The sequence below is a fragment of the Bubalus bubalis genome, chromosome 3, assembly GCF_019923935.1.
Source record: "Bubalus bubalis isolate 160015118507 breed Murrah chromosome 3, NDDB_SH_1, whole genome shotgun sequence".
NCBI classification, from domain to species: Eukaryota; Metazoa; Chordata; class Mammalia; order Artiodactyla; family Bovidae; genus Bubalus; species Bubalus bubalis.
Window position 1 is genome coordinate 171,996,035 of NC_059159.1, and position 8,005 is coordinate 172,004,039.

The window sequence follows — 8,005 nt, forward strand, 5'->3', positions numbered from 1 at the left end:
CATGGAATTCTAGTCCAAAGCTAGGGTGCTGGTTCTTTTGTTAATCTATGCCACTGTACAGCAGATACTTCTGTGGGGGGAGTAAAGATATCTTTCAAATTATCAAACATTAAAATACAGATAAGCATTTATTAGTGAATTCCAATAATTACAAGGCCTCTTTTCTAGAATCAAGCAATTCATGAATCTGTCAACTTGGTGGCTGAGCGCCCAGCTCCACAAAGAGCGGATGGGAAACAGACAAGACCTGGTCCCCGGGAGTCAAACCCGTTGCTGGGCATTTCATGAAGGAGACAAAATATAACCACCTGAGTAGTATAGACATTTAGATAATATTAATTCTTCCAGGACGTAAACACAGGATGACTTTCCATATATTCGCGTCTTTCATTTCGCTTATCAGTATTTTGTAGTTTTCCATGTACCAGTATTTTACCTCTCTGGTAAAGTTTGATTTTAAATATTTTATTCTTTTTGATGCCATTATTGGGATTGTTTCCTTGATTTACTGTTTGGATAGTTTATTGTTAATGTATAGGAATAAAACTGATTTTTTTGTGTGTTGAAAAAAACAATTGTAACTATATATGCAGATGGATAGGGCTTCCCTGGTAACTCAGCAGGTAAAGAATCTGCCTGCAATACAGGAAATCCCGATTCGATTCCTGGGTCAGGAAGCTCCCCTGGAGAAGGGATAGGCTACCCACTCCAGTATTCTTGGGCTTCCCTGGTGGCTCAGACAGTAAAGAATCCACCTGCAATGGGGTAGACCTGGGTTCAATCCCTGGGTTGGGAAGATCCCTTGCAGGAGGGCATGGCAACCCACTCCAGTATTCTTGCCTGGAGAGTCCCATGGGCAGAGGAGCCTGGCAGACTGCAGTCCATGGGGTCCCAAAGAATCAGACACGACTAAGCACAGGGCATGCAGATGGATGTTAACGAGACTTACTGTGGTGAACGTTTCACAATATATACAAATACCAAGTCATTATGTTATACTCATGAAACTAATACAATTTTATGTCAACTACATCGCAATTTCTAAAAAAAAACACTTCCTTTTGTGAACACAAGTGTAACAAATGTAATAAACTGTTCTCCCCCATCTTTATTCACTTTGTAATTTATAACAATGTTTTCTAGAAACATTTTGGGAATGTTTCTATATCAGTTTGTAGATATCTACATCATTAACAAAAAGCAAAAAGGAACTAAAACTATTGCAATGTATTTCCCTATATATATTGTTACATTTGTCTGATTATAATCCACTGTATGGATTATTACAGTTTAACTAGTCTCCATTTCATAGACTTTTGGGTGATATTTAAATAATTGTCTAAAACAAAATAACTCCTTAAATATTAGTCTTGTGAAGGGGTAAATTTCACTTTGATGTTATTATTTTAGTAACTTTGTGGTTTCTAAATTAATGTTTTACAATTTAAAATTATTTTTTCCTCAACACAGGACTTTTCAAGTCATGTTCCCAACTCCTCATGTTCAGATGGGCAGATTGGTATGGGGAGAGAAGGTGAGGCTTGCTCAAGGTCATCCAGGAAAAGACATGTTTAAGGTCAAGTGGTAAATCAGTCAATGAGCCATAATTTGATCAAAGTTTCTGCCTCCCTGCTGAAGAGATTTATGTCTTGTTGCTTTTGTCAGATCTCCAGCGGTCCTCTAGAGTTTTCCTACTGCCAAAATTTATTTTTAAACCTTTCTGTTTGAGTGTTCTGTGATATGCGACATTCTTGCGAATTTTTGAGGGCGTCCCTGCCTGGGTGCGGGCATGTGTAGGTAACAATCAGCTTAGAGAGGCTGTGTGTCTATTATGGGTCTAAAGAGCACCTTTGTTCTTCTGCTGCCCTCACAAGAAACTCTCATTCACTCTGTGATCTGTTCTGCTCCCCAATCTTTGGGCCTAAGCGAGGACCACCTGGATCTGTGTTTTACAGCTGCCCCCTTCAAGATTACAGTTCAAGATCCCATATACCTCCTGCCATGGACAGGAAACACCTGGGCCAGAGCCGTGTGGACGGAGCCCAATTTGTGTGGGAGACGCCCTGAGTAAGGAGCCTGTGAGCCAAGAGCTGTTCATTTCACTTGAATTTTTAAAGAAACCTGATTTTTTTAAGTGTATTTTTTTTTTTTTTTTTTTTGGCTGTACTGGGTCTTTGATGCTGTGCGGGCTGCTCTCTAGCTGCCGTGCTCAGGCTTCTCACTGCGGTGCCCTCTCTCGTTGGGGAGCACAGGCTTCAGTCGTCGTGGGCTCAGTAGCTGCGGCTCCCAAGCTCCAGAGCACAGACTCCATCGGTGCGGTGCACGGGCTTAGTTGCTCCGCAGCATATGGGATCTTCCTGGATCAGGGATTGAACCCGTGTCTCCTGCAATGGCAGGTGGATTCTTTACCACTGAGCCACCAGGGAAACCCAAGAGCTCTTCATTTCAGACGCAGTTCAGACCACTGAGGTCTGGATCCCACCTGTGACGGTTCAAAAGGCCCAGGGTGTGTTTTGGGGGCCGGGGTGGGGGGCAGCTAGAGAAAGGGGGGAGGGAATCCAAAGCAGAGGGCATCCAGGAAAGAGGCCCTAGGACCTAGGTTGGTGCAGATGGCAGGCACAGGTTGTTTGAACAGGCAGCTGAAATAGAGATGCCGAGGCAGCCAGACATAAAGTGGCCTGGTGGCGGGGATGGGGGGCGGCAGGGGGACAGGAGCGGGAGACGCAGGGACAGGTCTGCAGCAAGGGGCTCTGTGTGGCTGAAGGGGAAGCAGAGAGAACACAGACTCAAGCCAGGAGGTAGCTGTGCACAAACCCTTCACCGCCGACTCGGCTTTGGCAAGGAACCCTTGGTAAGCCTGAGGAGCCATGTCCTCTTCTGCACCCAGGAGACGACTGGATGCCACCCTGAGTGTCTCTCACTCCAACTGCTGGTCCTGTCCGCAGTCATCCTTCTCTAACAGTCCCAGGAGGTACCAACCTGGGATGACCCTTCCAGGGGTGTTAATTCTGGCACACAGTTAGGTGATCAAACTTGAGTCTAGGTGCGGCTGTTAAGGGATTTTGTAGGTGCAGTTAACATCGACAGTCAGGGAAGGCACTGCCCTGGTGATCCAGTGCTTAAGGCTTCTGCTTCCAATGCAGCGGGTGTGGGTTCACTCCCTGATCAGGGGGCGAAGATCCCACATGCTTCATGGCTAAAAACCCAAAACAGAAACAACAGAAGCAATATTGTAACAAATTCCACAAAGACTTTACAAAGTGTTCATACATAAAAGTACTCTTGCCTGGAAAATCCCATGGTCAGGGGGGCCTGGTGGGCTACATACAGTCCATGGGGTCACAAAGAGTCAGACACCACTGACTCGACTTAGCAGCAGCAGCATACATTAAAAAAGAAGTCAGTGAAGACCCTAACAGTGTGTAGGGGGGCCTCGTTCTAATCGTTTCGAGGTCTGAAGAGCAAATACTGAGGTTTCCTGCAGAAAAAATGCTGTGTCAAGACCACAGCATCAACTCTTGTCTGCGTTTGAGTCTATCCACCTGCCTTATGGATTCTAGACTTGGAAGTCCCACTATCCCATGAGCCAGTGTCTTAAAATTAAGGTATTTCTTTTTAAAATTGTATATACATATTCATTTTATATCTATCATTGTATCTATCTGTGCTCCCCTGGTGGCTCCGTGGTAAATAACCCGCCTGCCAATGCAGTAGATGCAGTTTTGATCCCTGAGTTGGGAAGATCCCCTGGAGGAGGGCATGGCAACCCACTCCAGTATTCTTGCCTGGATAATCCCCATGGACAGAGGAGCCTGGTGGGCTGCAGTCCATGAGGTCACAAAGAGTCAGATATGACTGAGCGACTAAGCACAGCACAGCATGTATCTATATATATATATGCATCTGTGCATCAATAGCTATTTATCCCCAACAGTTCTGTTTTTCTAGAGAATCCTGACTGATGAACCCTCTTTCAGAGTCTTGAGAACAGAGATCAGGCCCTTCCCAGCCCATCTCCTGAGCATCTCCTGGCACATACTCAGGTTCCCTTATTCCTCTCTCTCCTGCCCTTCTGTGTATTCAAGCCCATTGCTCCTTCAGCATTTCATACCCATGGGTTTTCCCTTAGCCTCTTGACCCTTACACTCTTGACCCTTAACAGGCTGCTGCTGCTGCTAAGTTGCTTCAGTCGTGTCCAACTCTGCAACCCCATAGACGGCAGCCTACCAAGCTCCCTCATCCCTGGAATTCTCCAGGCAAGAACACTGGAGCGGGTTGCCATTTCCTTCTCCAGTGCATGAAAATGAAAAGTGAAAGTGAAGTTGCTCAGTCATGTCCGACTCTTAGCGACCCCATGGACTGCAGCCCACCAGGCTCCTCCATCCGTGGGATTTTCCAGGCAAGAGTACTGGAGTGGGGTGCCATTGCCTTCTCTGCTTAACAGGCTAGAAGGACCCAGATGGGAATGGAATCCCATGGAAGAGCAAGCTTGGTGTCAGCTTGAAGGGCTGAGAGGTCTCAGAGCCACAGGAAGTCAGCCAAGGGAATACTGCAGACAGTCTGATCTGGGGTCCTTATTGAGGGTGATTTGGACCTCCACGGGTCATCTCACCACTCACTCAAGAGTCAGTCCCAGGAGCAAATGTCTGGTTGGTGGAGGTTGTGTCTTTCACGCCCACTGAGCAGGTGGGAGGTGCTGGGGAGGCACCGGGCTTCGCTAGGCTTCTATGGCGATGGTGCAGCGGGAGGTGGCCTCACAATGGGGGAATTCCCTCAGAGGAGAAATTAGGTTCGAAAATGAGGGCAGATACTGGACAGATAAGTGGCAGCTAAACCTTTTAGAGCCGTCGTTCAACCTAAGCTGATAACGGATGGTGTTGCTTGAAAAGGGCAGGGAGAAGTGGACAGAATGTAGGTTCTGAATGTGGCTGTGCTGTGCTTAGTCACTCAGTGCCCAGTCACTCCTCGGTCCATGGGGAGTCTCCAGGCCAAAATACTGGAGTGAGTTGCCATGCCCTCCTCCAGGGGATCTTCCCAACCCAGGGATCGAACCCAGCGTCTGAGCTTCCAAGGAAGCCTGAATGTGTGTGACCCAAGGTCAAGTTCTCCCACATACTATTACTGTGACTCTGGGCAGGTCACCTAACCTCCACAAGCCTCTATGTTCTCCTCTGAAAAAAATGGGAATAATAACAGTACCTACAGCTCACAAAATTACACGTGAAAACACGTTCTAAACGACCCAGTGTTTTGAGCTCCAGAGGGCCCCGGGGATGGAGTAACTGTGCCTGAGGCACCTTCTGATCTTGGGGCCCTGCTCAAGTCTGGGTACCCAATAAATACCCCCAGTGCTTGTTAAGTGAATGGATAAAGTGATCAAGGGATTAACATCATCTTCTGACCTGAGTCTCAGCTTTGCAGAAAAAACCAGGCAGATGCTGTTGGACTCCAATGTGGGTTGTGTGAGCTGAGCTGCATTTTATTTTTTTAACAACCTTTTGACGTTTTCATTTTAATATGTGAAACCTGGCTACTTGTCTCAGGGAGAGTTTATGGAAAAAAAGCTTCCAGCTGGCTTTGGGATGGCCCATAAAAATGTACTGAAAACTTTGACCAGTTAGAAATTAGGAGCTGTTGGATGATAGAGCTCAGTGACGCCATAAACCCTGGTGAGGCCCACAGTATTTCAATAATTAGCTCTCTGGGCAAGAGGATGCGTTCTTCATTCCTTTCTGGTTCCTAGTCAAAGGATGGGGCCCAGAATCAGCTAAAGAGAAACCACAGCTTTCAAATAACCGACAAACACATCTTTAAACACAGGCAGCTTGTGATTCAAACCGTTTCAAAGGCCATGGGGGAGGGAGGGTTTTGAAGAGTTTTAACTGTAACAAGTTGATCAGAATAGGCACACCTCTCCTTCCCTGCCAGCTTTCCAAATCCTCCCCCTCCTTCAGTTCAAGTCTGACCTCCTCCAGGAAGCCCTCCTTGATAACCTCAGCCTATTATGGATTCGTTCATCCATATGTCGCCTGAACTTAAAACCCTGCAGAAGTTCCTCTGAGCCTCGGGGCCAAGTTCCCTCTCCTTAGCTTGGCATGCAAGGCCTTTTGTGATTTGGCCTCTTCCCACCGCCGTGGTCTTGTCTCATATCCTTCCTACCCTTGTCTGGGCTGCGCCAGACCGCCTTCCCCTCTGTCTCCTCCCAGCCTCCCTTTGGGCCTCTCAGAGCCTTGGATTGTACCCTCACTTTGGCTGGGATGTTCCTTCTTCTTCTTTATGTGGCTGGATGGTATTTATTCCCCAAACTCAGCCCAGGCCTCTCCTCCGGAGGATGGGGTGGTGGAGGGTTTGAGTTCCCCAGCCTCGCTTAGTGGGTCTCTGGGGGATCCCAGAGAACATGTCGCATTTACCTGAACGATCCACAGACTTGTCTTCGCCCTCTCCTCTGTCCCTGGCGTCTTCCTCGCCTCAGCGTCTCTCCAGCCAGCACCAGAGCTATCCTGGGGAAGTGCTCCTCTTTAAGCCAGGCCCCTCACACCTGGCGAGCACCACTGTGGCCGACAGCACCTGACTCAGGACTAACCCCAGCAACTCAGAAGAGCATTTGCCAAGTTCATGATCTTGAACTCGCCGCCCCACTACACTCGCCAAAAGTTGAGTTGGAAAGAACACTGCTCACCCTTTTATCTGGATCGGTGATGCTGAACAGCTACACAACCACCTTCGGGTGCCACCCAGGCTTCCAGCTTCCCAGGAGAGACCCCTGTACCTCGACGCCTGTCAGACTGTCTGAGCCTGCCCCCCGCATGCGCTCAGATCCCAGAAGCCCGGCCTGGGAGCCCCCACTGTAAACCGGTTACTGACTGCTCCCAACACGCATGCAGGGACACAACTCAAAACACCCCAAACCTAGGCTGCAAGCTCCTGAAGACTTGTAAGCCAGGCAGGGACGTTGCAAACCAAAGGGCCTTCAGGGAACCATGGGGGGCTCATTGGAAAACTACTCAGCTTGAGCCGGTTCTTATCCTTAGGGAATGTAGGCTCCGGGTAGTCATATCCTTTTTTTTTTTTTCCAATCTGGCTTTTTAGGTGAAGTTTCCTAACCATTTAAAGTTGACAACGAATCCAAATCATTTAAGTATACTTCTCAAGCCAAACTAGAGCTTACCTGAGGACTGCGGGCAGCTAGTGGCATGCCAGTTTGTTCTAAATGTTTCCTATAAAGGCTGCAGGGGGATTAAACTGGAGGGTGGAGAGGGGCCGCCTCGCCCTGCACTGTGATCTCTGCTCCGAGCCGCTCTGGGACCCGGGCCAGCACGGAGTGGGCAGAGGAAACAGCGCCCGGGGCCCGCGCTGTAGGGGCAGCAGGGACGCCGTTTGGGGACGTCGCTCCCGAGGGTCCATGGTGTTCTTTGCGTGCCTGCACCCCAGGAGAAGGCCTCTCTGGTCTCAGGGCCCCAGGAAGGTCTTCCTTCGCGGTAGCCCCTGAGTCATGGGTATCTCACAAACACTGAACCTCGTGGATTCGGTTTTGGCCTCTGGAAAGCTCAGGACAATTTGGGGTCTGTCCCCCGTCAGACAGAGGACCCTGTGTTCCCCCTTTTGTCCGCCCGTCTCACTCCTGGATTCCTCAGACCTTCCCAGCTTCTGTTTCCATTTGTTCCTTGTCACATGACCATGCCTCTAAAATTTTATTCCCTTGTATATCAAGAAGTTATATTAAGTGCTTTCTGGAATAAGGCATGCTATAAATAAAGAAGCGCTTACAGAAGAGTAGGTGCTCAATGAGAAAAAAAAAGAGCTTGCTGAATTGATAACTACTTGAATGATTCATCTATGGTCCCACCCAGGCCCGGCTCGGAGCAGGTGTTCAGGAAAGGCGGGGCAGGACAGTAGAGAGGAAAGCGACCGTTTAGAGATGATGAGACAGGAGCCCCATCATTTCCTAGCGACTAGGGCCTCGGCTAAGTTCTTTAAGCTCTCTCAGCCTCAGTTTCCTTGTCTG

At 48.5% G+C, this 8,005-nt stretch overlaps 1 long non-coding RNA gene across 1 annotated transcript; it reads right to left on the reverse strand.

Annotated features, from left to right (window-relative positions):
- Positions 1 to 2,333: 2,333 nt before the first annotated feature.
- LOC123465615 lies at positions 2,334 to 7,376 on the reverse strand. Its single transcript, XR_006640894.1, has 3 exons — positions 6,411 to 7,376; positions 2,980 to 3,196; positions 2,334 to 2,384 (listed from the first exon to the last, which is right to left on the reverse strand). It is a non-coding gene; the product is annotated as an uncharacterized LOC123465615 (long non-coding RNA).
- Between the last annotated feature and the right edge of the window lie 629 nt (positions 7,377 to 8,005).